The following is a 16,195-nucleotide window of genomic DNA, read 5'->3' on the forward strand; positions in this document are numbered from 1 at the left end:
AGTGTATTGAATTGTTAAGTTATTTCTTAAACAAAACTGCAAGCAAATATGTTGATTTGTTTTCAGATATAAGTCATTACTCGGTATTCAGACAAATCAATGTGGAAAAGTTGAGCTGTGTGATGTATTGCAATTATCTAAGTAACATTTTATAATCCACAATGATAAATCTCACTTCGTCATTGACTGTCAGTTAGTCTGCGTGAATGCTACGGGTTTACACATTTTTTGGTCAGTTTTGTCCAAACTTCACACGTGTGTGCTCCATGTCTTTCGCAGAGCCGTCAAAGGTATTTGGTATCTGCTTCTTAGAATCCTCTTCTTAAACACTCACTTGCGATCTCGCATGCGTGCGTGTGTGTCGGTTACATCGTTTTGGCCGATTTCGTTCAATCTTTACGCGTATTTACTCTGAGCTCCCAGAGCAGCTTTCCACTCAGACCTCTATCACTTGTTTCTAAGAACCAGCTTCTTGAACACCGACCTGATTAAAAACTCAAAAATGCGTCTTGGTATGCATTCAACACAATTGTCCTCAATGAATACTGATCATACATTAGATTAGTGTTATGAAAGCAGTTATACATGCTGTGAGCAATATAGTTGACAATGAAGAAAATCCCGGACAATGCCTCATTTAATACTACTTGAAGTATTAAATGAGGCATTATTATTATAATTATTATATTATTACTCGAAATAAGCCATTTTAAATTTATAAAATTAATAATCTTCAACCCTACAGACTCCGTCTCTATCAAAGTTGTTTTTAACATTAGGAAAACAGTTGAGCAAACTGCAATTAGTTCAAAACAACCTGAAAGTTGGTGTAATAAGTTATGAAGGCAGCCATTGGTTCTTGTAAGACTATAAAACCCAAACAGACAATCTGAAATTGGTTTTAGCTTACATTGGACAGAAATAAAAACTTTTTATCAAAAGCAAAGACAATGTTATACCAAGCTACAGAGCTAAAAAGTACAGTCAATGCAGTCCGAGACTGCCTAGCTGTATCGTGGTTCCATTTAGAGACAGGCCCTGTCAGAGGATACGCTAATGAACAGCAGTTCTTTTAACTCTAAAGATGATAGCATAAATTTCTACAATTTCAAATATGGGATGTGGAATGCGGGATTTATTCACGGCTGAGCAGTTCTTACTGCAGCTTATTCAATCATGCGTTATCCAGGATCTGTTGCTGGGTCAAGATATTTTGTTAGTCACGGAATAGTGCTCAACTTTTAATGTTTTAATTTAGACATAGCGTAGTGACACGCCCGCCCCGTATGGTGCTGAAATACCACCATAGCGTAGTGACACGCCCGCCCCGTATGGTGCTGAAATACCACCATAGAAACAGCCGTGCCGCTCTCGTTCTGTTGGGATTCAGTGCCACTGTTTAGAAACGAAAGACCCGTGTGATGCGCTTTCTTTGTACCATGGAAATGACCTTCGCAACCAACAGAGTTGCACTTGCGCATGCGCATGCGCATAGGCATAGGCCTTTTAATGATGTCCCACAACCGGCAGCTTTGGTACTATCACTCCCATGTATCGTTACACTATCACTGTATAAAAACCTAGTGATAATATTTCTCTCTGCTAGAGAGGCGTAGCAACTTGCTGACCAGCTTATAGCCCAAGCTGTTGCTTATCAATTATTGATATTATTCCATACATTCGTTCATTTGCTGCTTGGGCTATGAAACAACAGAGCAAGCAGACAGCAAATTTCTTATTGATCGGGTACTGAAGCTGATGCCGATGGAGTTCAGATCTTAGCCACTTCCAGTCCTTATCCTAGCTCAGCCTTCATTATTTTTATTTAGCCAGCAAATCTTTCCTACTATTGGCAAAATCTTCTGTGAAAATACACTGAAAGGCAGTTTTCGTAAATCCTAATAGATTTTTCGTTATAAAACCAAATTATATAAATTCTCATTAAAATGAGGAAATTATTGTCTGCGGAGTAAACACAGTCATGAACTTTGCTCATTGCAAAATTAAGTGCGTAGGGCTACAAGCTGTCAGTTTGACGGAAGCAAAACAAATAGTCTACACTTGACGGTGGACTCGCCTAACAGTGACTTGGAGTTGAGGCGCCATGTTCAAAACTATGAAAAGTATCAAAAACAAAAGTTTATGATCTATGGTACATACGATTGGTAAATAAAAAGAAAATGTCAAAAACGTGATTATAAAAATAAGTCTAAATGTGTAACATCTACCGCTGTGTACTTTATGGTCAACTAACATTTTTTTACATGCAAAAGCTAAAAGGTATATGAAAAAGTTTAAGTTTGAAATTTTATGAACTTGTTAAAAGGTTTACAAATACCATTACAAGCAAATAGAAAGGAAAGAAAGAGAAAAAGTGAAGCAGTACATCACAGTGTAAATAACCTATAACTATGCAATACAGCAACCTACTACCAAGTAGGTAAAAAACCATGAAAAATTACATTTTACTTACCTGAGATTGTCTACTTTTAGCTATCTATTACCAAATAATGAAAGTAAACACCTGCCATCATTTCCTATGAACTATAACTGGTGTGAAAACACTCAAATCTCTGAAAAAAGAGGGGTGTTCACTGTGCCCCCCCCCACGTTACCCCTATATTGTTTATCAAAGTATTGGACTTATTTAATGTCAGAATTGCTAGATGAAGGGCTCTTCAGAACGTAACCGTGTAGTTAAGCAAGGACTCTGTACCTGTACTCTGTAATTCTGTGGGCTGTGTAGATGTATATTCAAAGCTCAGGCTACAAAATGCTAGCTTATGTGCAGGGTTAGTTTTAGTTTGGTAACTAACATGACAACAACTGCTTGTGCTACAAATCAATTTGTACGAAGTGTACAAACTATTACTGATTTATATGTGTGCTCAACTTCAAAGAAGATTTTGCGCAACAATGTTTTAATTGAATGCAGCAACCTACTTTAAATCTACCAGAAAGAGAAGATAATTCTGCTAAGGTTTTCAGGTTTTACAAAACATAAAAAAATACCAAAAAACTTTTTAGTATTGATTTTTTGTATTTAATCTTTTAAAAATACATGTTTCATCTTATTCAGTTCAAAATAGCAACTTTGATATTGTAATAAACTGCTAACAGGTAATACATGTAGGTTAAAATTCTAGCTGAAAATTTGTATATTTTTAATATGACGTTGATGGTATAAAATGGTCACAGGAGTTGTGGTTGTTCCATGAGAGGTGATTTCTACATCAAAAATCGTTCATAGCTCAAACCAGTCTCAAGTATTTTTCAAATTTGGCCCAATCACACTGACTTTGAATTCTGAAGCTTTACGACACCAATCTCGGTAAAGGTGATCAAATATCCAAACAAAAGTTCAGACATAGCGACCTCGAAACAGGACAAAAAGCATTATAAATAATAGAACCAACATAAAAAATATTTTTTTTGCGTTTCATTGAACTTTGTTTTTTCTTATACATGTTTCAATAATTTACTAGTTTATAGAATATGTGTGCATGTTAGTCAGAACTACAAATTACACCGTACGACTAAAATTTGCCACGTTATGCAAGCTCATCGTTGTAAAAATTCTGTTCCTGTCTGGACCTTAGACGAGTGCACATGAACTCCCCAGATTATCATTGTTTTGATTTATTGCGTTATGAAAATAGTAAAGAAATTAAACCTCATTTTGCCTTACTTCATTTGCATCCTTAACGATGAAAGCAGTTTATATTATGAAAAAATATGAACAATAATACAGATAAATATGCTTTGTGACCGTGTCACTAAGTTTTAGGCACTCGGTTTCAGTATAAATTTTCACCATATTGATTATGTCTGCGGGTTCTTTCTCTCACGTGTTTGATCAGTTTTTCAATTGAATTGTTTTTTTTCAACATATACTATTTGTTACATTTGAATATAGTACAATACTGTGCAGTTCATACACTTTAGAGTAATTTATTTGTGATTGTCCAACTTACACTAAAATTCTGGCTCCCTACCTCTTCAAAAACGATCAACATTGTTAGTCAGAGATGTCCTGCATATCGCATCTGAATTTTTATCGAATATAGCTACTACACGTACAATCATCATAATAATGAAAACTTCTGTTTAGCCTACCATAAAACCTGTCACTCCAACAGGTTTTTCATGATATTTTTTCTTTCTGTATATTATCATTTATAATGGTCTCTTTGATGAGCTGTTGTCCTATGCAGTAATGTAGGTATCTAAGAGTGGCCACTAAAATCTGCATTTATAAAATGTGTATTTGAACAATGCCCTTTCTGTTTGCTAAAATGTGAGAGCATGTTAATAATCATAACAGTGTATTATAAAAGTAATGCGATTTGTTTACGCTATAAACAAACATTTGGTATTGGCTCCCACCGTTGATCAATGCCTATGGCAACCGCGTTACCAATGGAGAGTTGATTATGGCAACCTAGCACATTAGGAGATAAGACTCTTTCAGTTCCAGTTAGTCAACCACTGCCTTCACACTGTCTAAGCAATAATTAACTGACAGCTGTTGACTGCGTTCCCTCTACAGCGCCAAATGCATTTTTACTAAAATTTCAGAGTTGTTCACCAATCTCCAGTTGCCTAAATCACTAAGGTTAGCTCTTCCTGTGCGCAAAATATTATTTTTATTATATTAAAAATAATCTAGAAACCCTAATTTTTGGGTTTTATTTCAACTTGGGGATGCATACATCTGTCAATTGAAAAATTATTTTTTAAACTTTATAAAGACTAACTATAAAAATAATCTGCCGAGTACTCGACGCTTCATGGGTATTAAAAATTTTTTTACTAAAATATTTTTTAGAAAAATTTTAGTAAAAAGATTTTTTGCTAAAAGGTTTTTTTAACTAAAATCTTTCAATTTTTAAAATAGTCTTTGAAAAATTAAAATAAAAGATAAATTAATAAAACAATAATAATAACAGAGGATTTTATGATTATTTTTTTGGGAACTGGGGAATTGATGTATTGGTTTAGATGTAAAAATTGGGGTACGTTTTATTTTACAATTTTCGCTAGCTATTTCAGTTTGCTAAAAAGCTTTAATTTTTAAAAACTTCAATTTCTGTCTAAAAGAAGTTTGCATATCAAGAAAACATCAACTGTACGTTATTTTGCTAAATTGGCTGAGATTTGGTGAGTTCTGTTCAAAAGTTATTTGTAAAAACCTAAACACCAAATTCATTGGAAATACAGATGAACACATCTTTCGATAAAGCTTGATATGAATTAGTTGACAAATTTGAAAGGCTAATAATCGCTGGAGTTATTGCACCTTGAAGTCAACGTGTGGCTGATGTTTAATATATTTCCGTCTGGGACTAGCTTCTGTGTTATTGGTTGATCATGTTATTGGTTGGTTCTTTTTTATCATTTTTATAAATTATGAAGAGCATTGGACTGGCCATTAGAATAGTTCTTGATTGAAGTAGAGCCTAATATATATACAAAATTAGTGCCGTAAAATTCTTTAAAATTCAACTTTATTGGTCAGTGTTCAACCGGTTTTTACGATTTTGAAAAAAAGTGATTTACTATCATCTTTGAGCCCATAATGGTTTTTCACTGTTGCGCGAATGCCTTTACATTTTGTTTCGATATAGCTTGTCTTCCGCCTCTTTCCAAAACCTGTCTGTTTCATCTCCCCATCTCTTGTTTGGCTTTCCTTTGGTTATCTTTCCATGTTTCGGAGTCTAATCTGTGATCCTGAAAGTCCGTCTGTTATTTGTCGTTCTGCTAACTTCTTTCCTTCAGTTTGAAGAAGGTACTTCCCTTTAGTTTGTGATCGCACCCATCCCTTCGCTTTTCTATCCTTGTATGTCATGTCTAACATGGCTCTTCCCATCCTTCTCTAATTCAACTTCATTAATAAGAATCTTACTAGTAGTGGAGCTAATGTATTCACTAAAACCAGATGGGGAACCAAACTCCTATTCATGCAAACATTATCTTGAAAGGCTTATAGATCAAACTGTTAACTTGGGGAAAAATATTTCCCCCTCTTCGGAAAGTACAAACCAATAATGAGGAAATTGGATTTTCCCACAACTTTCCCTGGAGCAGTTTCGCTATGCGGTTGATGTAACCAGAACAGCTGAAATGGTTTAAATAAGCGTATGAAGCACTGCCAAATCCTAATATAAGCTCGATGCGTCAAATCAACAGTTCGAGGTGTGCATGAGAAATTCCATGGCTCAATACTAGCAGCATCTAAAGTTTGCTATAAAGGAATAATTTGTTTAGAAACTGTGAAAGCTGGCGAACATTTGCATTATAACTTGTGTTTACGATGATTTCACTTCAGGAAGTAGGTACCATACTCTATGGTGACACTTGGCATCACTTTGATTTACACAAGTTTAGAAGTTTGGGCACAACGCTTTGACCAGTTAGTATAGCAATAAGATAAACTAGTTAGTTTTTGATTGAACAAAGTGTTGAAATAATTAAATATGTATTTCCACAGTGCTGCGAATGTTAGTTGCTCTATAGGTTAGTAACAGTATGTGTTAGTACTAGTATGTGTTAGTAACAGTATTTGTTTTTAAGAGTGTATTTTAGTAATAGTATATGATAGTTAGCCACAGTATATGTTAGTACCAGTAATTGTTAGTCAAAGTATATATTAGTCACAGTATAAGTTAGTCGCAGTATGTGTTAGTCACAGTAAATGTTAATCACAATATATGATAGTCACAGTAGATATGTTACTCACAGTATATGCTAGTCACGATATATGTTAGCCACAGTATATGCTAGTCACAATATATGTTAGTCACAGTATATGCTAGTTACAATATATGTTAGTCACAGTATATGGTAGTTACAATATATGTTAGTCACAGTGTATGATAGTCACAATATATGTTAGTCACAATATATGTTAGTCACAGTATATGCTAGTCACAGTATATGCTAGTAACAGTATGTGTTAGTACTAGTATTGCAAACATATACATAGTTTCTCAGTCTTGTAAAATTGGAGCTCACAAAAGAACAGTAGTCCATATCATGACTTAACATCCACAGATTATTGTTTTGAGTAACCATGGAAACACTGGATAGAGTGCAAAAGACCACCAACAATGAATAATTGAATGCTAATGTCAATATTGATGAGGCCCTGACGTCGGGTGGAATGATCAGTTTACTTGTACAAGTTACGAGCCTCATTTCTTGGACTATAGCCTCTCTGTTGCTTACCTCTAAGGCTACAGAAGTAGAGTTGAATGTTTGTTTCATTGAACTCTGTATAATTGACTTTTCTTATTGCTTCATTACTTGTACTCTTACCTGAGCCTAAAGAAATCCCTTTTAATTTCTACATGTATAACTCAAATATGTATAATGTATAATGTATAACTTAATCAAAATGTGACACGAGTCAGTAGAAGAAAGCACTCGTGGTCATTAAATACTATAGCTACCAAAATGTATTTTCTAACTTACAATATGCCTTGGGACTGGCAAGCTTACACTTGTTTACGGTTTAGCAGTCAGTGTAACTATCATAAAAACAGAGACGCATTTTCGACGTTGATTCCACAATACTTCGGTGATTATCGATGATAACGATGTTCGCGCTATCGCAAACCCATCCACGTTTACATCAATGACGTACTATACTCTTTTTTTTTTTAATTTTCACAAGGCAACTTTTTTGTTTTTGCATGCTGGAATCAATTAGTAAATCCGCAGCAGCTATCATAAATGGAAATAAATAAATCACGCTATCTGCGACTGCTAATTACTATCGCTGAAATGGTTCACATTGTAAAGGCTGTCATCGATGCTCGGCGAAATATAAGCATTTTTTAAGCACTTAAGCACTTCGACGATAAACGTCGAAGTGGAAACACTGTCATATGGAAATATAGTATGAACCAGCATTTAGCTGTCTGCGTATTAACCAAAAATTTGTTATTAGCTTTCAACTCATCACATGCTACAGTTTGCAGATGTAAGCATTGGGATGAAAACTAACAATGACTCAACTTATGCCAGTGCACCAACAAAAACATGCACATAATTAGGATGTACATGAGAAGACAACTCTAATATTGCAGACAAACACAGCTAACATTTAACTATATGATGCCTCCACCATTTCCTTGTTTAGTTAGACAATTATTTAGTTTTTTTTAAAGTCTTTAATTAGCTCTTTTCATGTTTATGCAATTAGGCTTTGCGGTAAAAATTGGAGTCGTACCATCTTTACATTATGCCAATATTGATTTTCGAGGTAGAAAAGCTGTTCAACATCATGAGAACAATGGAAAAATGACGCAGTACTTTTGCATAATTTATGGTTGGCTAGAGATGAATGCTAAAAATTTAAACCATGGGCTAACTCGGTGTAACAGGGAGGATTTCTTTTCATTACCTAGTTATGGGGCAAGCAAGATTTTGTCGGGTGTATAGGCTTCAAATCAGTAGCATTTTTTATCAGCTTTTGTTCACTATGACAATAAAATAGTCAATTTTATAGCAGTTTGTCAAAATTGTGATATCCTCATCATATTTGGGCGTGTTCGAAATTTTCTCTGTCACTGCAAGATGTGAGGAGCTTGATTTATCTACGCTAGCCGAGTGCCATACGGAGTTTTCGCTAGGCTTAGCCAATCCATAGTTTTGGCCACAAATGTTTTTACTAGCTAATAAAAATACTTGAATCTCTCAAACAACATGACAGATGCTTACCTTCAGACAGGATAGTCATAAAACTGAAATATTAATCATGATTTGTTAAACGTGTATTTATAAATGTTAGTTAAACGCTTATTTCTTTAGTCAGTTGCTTTTTGCTGGGGATAATTTTCGAGGTCGAAACATTGTAAAGACCTATTTTTAAATACATGATAATTTTTACACAAAAAATTTTTAAATAAATAAATTTTAAATACTTGGGTGAAACGCTCAATTAAGATGTAATTTAACTCAGAGAGGAGGTTGAGTGCTGGTATATGAGAACAAAAAAGTACATTTATGATTCATTTTTTGGGATTTGTATAATTTTGAATTAGGCAATGTTTTATAATTAATATTGTTTTGAGCATATGATTTACAAGACAGATGAAACCTTTTTGTATCTGTTTTCATCCCTTTTTCAACCCTTGTCAGTTTAAATATTTTGTTCAAGTAGAAAGTCAAAACATTTCATCATATAATTATAAGGACAGCAAAGTATTCAGTATCTTTAGATAAATGTATAATTGTTCATTACTTCGTCAGCAGTAGGTCTGGCTGACTACCGGAGCTGGTTGTGTTACGCTCTGGTTCACACAGTTTAGGAGCTCCGACAACTATTGAAGGAAAACACCACACACATGAAAATATTTTTACTCAAAATGTTCTGGTTCAGTATATAGTACTAGCAATAATGCACAAATGATGTGTTTTATCAAGCTAAACATCCCAGTTTACATTTTGACGGTCACAGCAACCAGTGAATATGACAACCACACAAGTGGCAAAACAAAAGACCAAAAACTAAAAGAAAAATCATGCATCCGATGTGTGGCTGTTTTGACTAACACTTTTTGCCGCTTGATGTGTTTATTGTAAAGAAAGTATTTATGTAGAAGAAGGCAGCCAGCTCGGCCACTCATTTCATAAGCCGAAAGGCCGTCATGCGTAACGATGCGTCACGCGTAAGGTGTAATGAAGCTTGATGCCTTTGTTATCAGCGGCTTAGAACTAGTTTAGACTGGTTTGTATGTAAGACTAATATAATTGTAATCTGAGAGCCATTAGTTGACCCCAGGGCACTAGACTGTTGGTCTGACTTTTTCGACACAGGTTATATTTCCCCTCTCACTTTTCGCTTAACTGTTGTTCGTCATGTGACCTTACCAGCTATCTTATTTACCAACCTTAGATAAGGCATTGAGATAGCATATACTTTAACAGCATAGCCACCTGCTTTTGCCTTTCAAATCGGATAACGCAATTTTCGTAAGCCGACATGAAGCAGAAAGGCTACAATGAGTACAAGTAGCAGTAGGCCTTCATGTTAATAAAATTTTCTTAGTGATTTATGTAATGTTTTACAAAACCCAGCCTTGCCATGCATGTTATCGCACTTTCTTCAATCTGTTGTTGTTCCGGTACATTGCTGGCCGGTCGTAATGCAGCGATGAACAACTTTTATAAATGTACAAATAACCAATGATGCGCGAGCCACTGGTGTGTGAACCAATGAGATGACAGCCAATAAGGTGTGAGCAATGAGATGCGAGCCAATGAGATGCGAAGTAATGAAGTTGGAGCCGGTGAGATGTGAGCCAATGAGGCTTGAGCCAATGAGATGTGAGGCAATGAGATAATAGTTGCTATGGTATGAGCCAATGAGGTGTTAGCCAATAAGGAGTGAGCGAATGAGGTACGAGCCAATGAGGTGCGAGCGATGTAAGGGGTGAAGCAAATTGAAGGTAGGAAATAAGCAAAATACATCAAAGCATAATATTTCGTTGACATTTAAAATTATTTTTTGGTGTAGACTCTGGTAATATTAATTGTATTTTTTTTGATAGTCACTTTTGTTAAGTTTATTCGGAAAACAATTTTTAATTAGATTTCTGGTGCATTATTTTAGACTGAAGGGATCAAAATACTTATTATGTCCAAATTATTTTTTTCAGTTTGTTTGAGGTTTGGTTTTAAAACCTGCGGTCAGCTACCCTATCATGACCCAGTAAGCAAAAATCGCGAGCGTCAATCATGCAGGGAAAAATACTGTTTGTCGCTAGTGTCAACGCTTGCCAATGTTCGCGTGCTTCAGTCCTAAAACAGCTCTTAATAAATGTCGCATATTCAACCTTGCCATTTCCATTCTAAGCAAATGATTGACATGTCTACTTCCACACTAGTTGCAGAGTCGTATAGCTTCGCAGAGTCCCGCAACCAAAACCAGAAAAAAAACACTTGTTTCCAAACAAACTCGATCGACACACGGATCTCTAATGGAATATTCATACCTCGCTCTAAATACCTCAATTTTGTTGCATTCACATTACTTTTTTTCAAAGTTGTTGGTACATTCTTGTAGGGAATTTTGTTCTCTTTCAAATGGTGCATAATACAACAATCAATTTCGGAGTGACTTCCAATGGGTCGCTCTGAAATTTATATAAATATATATAAATTTAAATAAACATAGTAGGCGGGGCCAGTTTGTTTGAAAACGAGTAAGCTCCCATATCCGCGGTTCTATTGGTCGCAGGATTCTCTGAAGCTATACAGCTCTGACTAGATGGACCAGACATTAGTTGGCTGAGGTCCAACTTGCCCATCGATCAGGTCCCTGCTAGCACTGGGCCAACCCTGTCTCGGTCGTTTATAGCTCCCATTGGCACTGAGCCAACTTTGCTATCTTCACCGTAATGTCTCCTGTTGGCACTGAGCCAATTTAGTCAACTCACTCTTACAAGCTTAGGCTGGAACTGAGCCCAATCCTGTCAGCTTGCTCCCTAACCTTAAAGCCAACTTGCATAAAATTTTAGTAGATGGTATTAGAATGTATTAATAGTTTTTTACCAGGTGCGACAGTTTTTTTTATATTTGGCATAAAATGACTGCTAGAATAATTCAAGATTTAATTCGCAAGATTTAAATTTAGAAGAAATATACGTGAAATGACGTACCTAGTGGATATCGTTGCTGCATTTGATATTGGCTGTTGTGTTTAAATTGCAGCGTTGCGCGTCTCTATTCTGTCGGTCCCTTTGCAACTTTGCAGACATCATAATAGCATTTCACTTGATCTAATCAGAATGTTTTAACCATGATCAAGTTTTTTTTCGATTTTATCTTTGGAAGATCCTAGCAGTCAAATAATCTCAAACATCAAAAGTGATCACAAATGATAAAAAATACTGACATTTTCTGATAAGATTTACTAAAATATGGTGCAAGCGCATCATTAAGGTGGAATTATGAATATTTCAACCGAATAAAGTTAACTCAACTTATTAACTCAAGTTAACCTTGTTAAGTTGAGTTAATTCAAAAGGCAGCACTCAGTCGATCTGTTTAAACTTAAAGTAAAAATAAATTTGCCGGACATCATTATCTTATTTGTAATGTCATTTTGATAGTTAAGTTTAAATAGATATGCATTTAACTGCTGTCCTACTATGAAGAAAAAAGTTTTACACTGAAGAGATAAAATGGAGTAGCTATTATGCAGGCTTGTCACTGTTTTGTGTGTCATCAGAGTCACTAATGCTACCCTGGACATGGACATTGTTTTCCCAATTGTTATAATATATACATTGTTCATAAGCTTTGCAAAAGCTACTAACAACTGTGGGCAAATTGACACCTGCTCATTAGTGTCTGAGAAAATAAAAAGTGTCATTGAAGGAAAGGACATCTAAATATAGAGAGCTCTTGAAGTTCAGTAGTTTATCAAATAACTTCTGTTCTGTTAACTTTTGTGGAAACAGGAGTGACCTAGTAAGACCTACAATCACATTTACAGTATGTTTCTAATTCTCTTTTGAATGACTTCGACATAAAATTGTCATTAAAAATAGTAACACTAATAGTGGCTGAATATTTTCTGTCATTCAGCCCAACAATGCTTTGTTGTACATGAATAACTTTAAAATTCTATGCTAACGTTAAGTTCTTTGTTAAAAGCTGTTTGTACAGAAAACGCCTTTTTTCGCTTTCCCGTTAACGCCATTGTAGCATATTTAATCACATTCTTTGCCATGAACAATAACAATTGTGTCACAATGCAAATGCGCTGATGCTGATCGCCACCAAACTACTGGATAGCCTTTTCATAAACTCTGTTGTCTGGAAGGAACGCATTGTAAAGTTTGCCCTTATTATCTGAGGGGTGTTGATATCACAGCGTCTGTGCGCTAGGCAATGCCTCTTTATCGCTGTCGGTATGCTAATGGAATATCAGCCAGTAAAAGCCATACCCACTCTTCTGTTGTGGTCCAGGATAAAAGTTGGTGCAGTGTGGGATTCAAACCTATGACTTTATGCTCACTATCCCGATCCTGTAACACATGGGTTAATTTTCTACCCTCCAGTATGCTCTACTAACCCTGCGCATAGTCTCTGTGTTTTTTCTATCTGTAGCCACAGTTACAGGTTACTATAAAATATTGCTTTTTATGGGATTCGAACTCGCAATATCAAGCTTAGCATTCCAACACTTTTACACCTGGGCTCATCATCTACCCTCGAGTATGTCAGAATAGTTGTGCGCATAATTATTCTCTGCGCTTTAGTGGCATGCATGATGATCTCTCACAGCACCCAAGACTGCCAGGGTACTAGCATGTGAATGAGCTGTTTCTGTGAATCCATAAGTTTTCCACAAGTATAATTGGAAGTACGTAGTCTCATCTGTGGTTGGCATCGTGCATTTGTCGCTCAAAGCTCAATCGAAATTCGACCTTTCTCAATTTCTATCTATTACTAAGAACAAAAGCACAAAAAAAGCCTTTACTTCATCAGTATAGCTATGTTTGCGGCACTTGTTTATTCAATGTGTCTTTTGTCTTACATAAAAACTGTTCTATTTTAGGTATGGCAACCTACTAGCAACCTAATGGTATAGCAACTCTAGCTTGTGCTCCGTCATTCCAACTGCCTTCTACCCAAAATACATAGCTGCTGTTAGCTATAATTGGATTTTTTAGCTTCAGGTCGTTGATTATTCGTTATTGCTTGCTAGTTGGTAGGAATATAAAAACTTAAATGATTGAAGTTATCTGCCCTATTGGTCAACCTTGAATTAATTAGGAAACATCTTTCCTGTCCTATTCAAACAACAAACGTGAACACCAATGAATATATACACTGAAGAAACTAAAGTTATTAAAAAATAAATAAAATTTTTTGCTAGATATTTATCATATACTTTCCTAAAATCCAAAAATCTTTAGCTAAAACTCAGTCACAAAGTTTTTTTAGCAGGTCATACATGTCACTCGCTACGATTTTTTTCATTTTCATTTACAAAAGTATCATATTTTCCCAAGAATTACTTTCACATTGAGATGGTGTTCCGCTTTCCATCATTCTTTTCTATTGGTCAGTTACTCAAAACTATTGGCCAATCAGAAAAAAAGGAAAGACTTGTTACTATATGTAAATCTTTGGTAGACCTTCCTGTTTCATATTGTCAGTACCTAGAAGTCTGGTGTGCTGTGAGATAGCGCCCACTTTAACATTATAGCCACCTGCCATTGCCCTTCAAGCCCGCGAACACAGTTTCACCAGCGAACACACCTCGCCAGCTGATAAACCACAGAATATAGTATGTCCACAATTACTCAGGAAGATTAGCGGTTTTCAGAGCGAAGCATATGAAGCAATCTTCTATTCCAGGCTTTGGACAAACATGGCTGTTATTCTAGGAAAAGTTTTGATATATTTGAGAGGTGAATGATTTCTTGCAAGTACTTGTATGCACTACACTACTCGAACACCTAAAGGCTGTTTAGACTACCTGTATAGCTGTTTTGGTAAAAGGTTAAATTCGTAAGTGGTCTACTTCAAACTAGTCATACCAAAGTTCACTCAAAATTAAAACCAGGAACGCAAAGGTTTTAAGTTAACATTAAGCATTTTATGCCCTTTTTAGCTAAAGAGTTAAAACAGTTGGAATCGAGCACTGGTAAGCCGATCGTGACAAAGCCGGCGAGTAGCCTTCCTGTTAGTGTTTCACCAAGTAGTTTGTCAGCTCAAGAAGCAAACAAATGGCTGATAACAGAAGCTCAAAGTTTCCCACGCTCTGTTTTAGTCAAAGAGCAAATTTAATGGAAGCCCTGATAAGACTTGATAAATGCGCGCTTGCTCTCTTATCACTGTCAGTCTGTCAGTTGGTTTTAGAATTGATTCAAAGTTTGAAGGGTCAGCAACTAGGAATGTCACATGATTGTCAAAGTCCAAGTTGAAGTAGTTATTAACTTCTGGAGTGAGGGCACTTCATGGTGACATCTGAATAGACCAACTAAGTTCATAATACTCTGAGTAACGGACCTTGGTAGATGTCTAGGTGGATGTCCAGCGATAGATCGTATTTTATTTTTACATTACCTTATAGTGTAAAGTTTTCAAACTTTAATAAGGAATTATTAATGTTTGGCAACTAAATAGGAAAACAGATGACGAATATATAAGTCAACATCTAAAACACCAACAATAAAATAGGTCAACATATAATTGAAACAAGATTCAAATTGGTCGGCCTATAAACAGGTCACTGTGTTACTAAATCAACATATAGCTAAGCCAACAGATAAACCGATCAAAATATACAATGCACCTCCGAGTTACGGCAATACCGTTTTACGGTTTTTACATTTTAACATGTAAAACACATTTTTTGTCCCAAAAATGGCCATGACATTTTTTTGTCACATGCTATCATCAAAAAAGTCTCTGAAGTTTTATATTTGTCGGCTGGTATGCTGAATACGTCAGCATTGCGAAGATGTTGGTATGCTAATCGCCGAAACCTTTTCCGTAATATTTCAGAAAGATATAATGCTCGCGCCCTTTCCCGCTAATTTCTTTGTGTTTTGTAAATGCTTGATATTGCGTGGGTGAAACGAAAAATAGTGAAAAATAAATGAAAGTAGAAATTTATTGTACATTGTAGCGCTTGGTATAATATTTACTATAAATTTAATTTATCTTACGTATATAACTACATGTACAACTTTAATTCATAGCCACATGTGTTGAGATTGATGGTGACATTAAATGAAGAAATAAGGATATGATCTTGTTAAAAGAAAATGTTTATTGCAGATCATAACCAGTAAATACACTAAAGCTACTGTAGGTAACTATAGTTATCAATGTTAACATTTTTTGTTATTAATTTTTAATATGTACAGTACTTGAATGAAATTTTGTTGTTTTTTACTAGGAGGTTTTTGCATTAGATAACCACTATGGGTTTTTATATCTTTCCGTGTGAAATCTTTGCCTTATTGTGCCAACACCTGAACAACTCAATGTCCTATGGCAGTAGGCCCACTGCAGCTCAGTCAGCTCATAAGTAGGTCAGTATTTATCTAGGACAACACCTAACTAGGTAAAGTTATAGGCCTTCATGGGTCAACATATAACAACATAACAGGTTCCCTGTTTCAAATATGTTTCTCAACTTAGCATTTTAGCAATTGTAAAATGC

This window comes from Watersipora subatra, chromosome 6, assembly GCF_963576615.1.
Source record: "Watersipora subatra chromosome 6, tzWatSuba1.1, whole genome shotgun sequence".
Classification (NCBI taxonomy): domain Eukaryota; kingdom Metazoa; phylum Bryozoa; class Gymnolaemata; order Cheilostomatida; family Watersiporidae; genus Watersipora; species Watersipora subatra.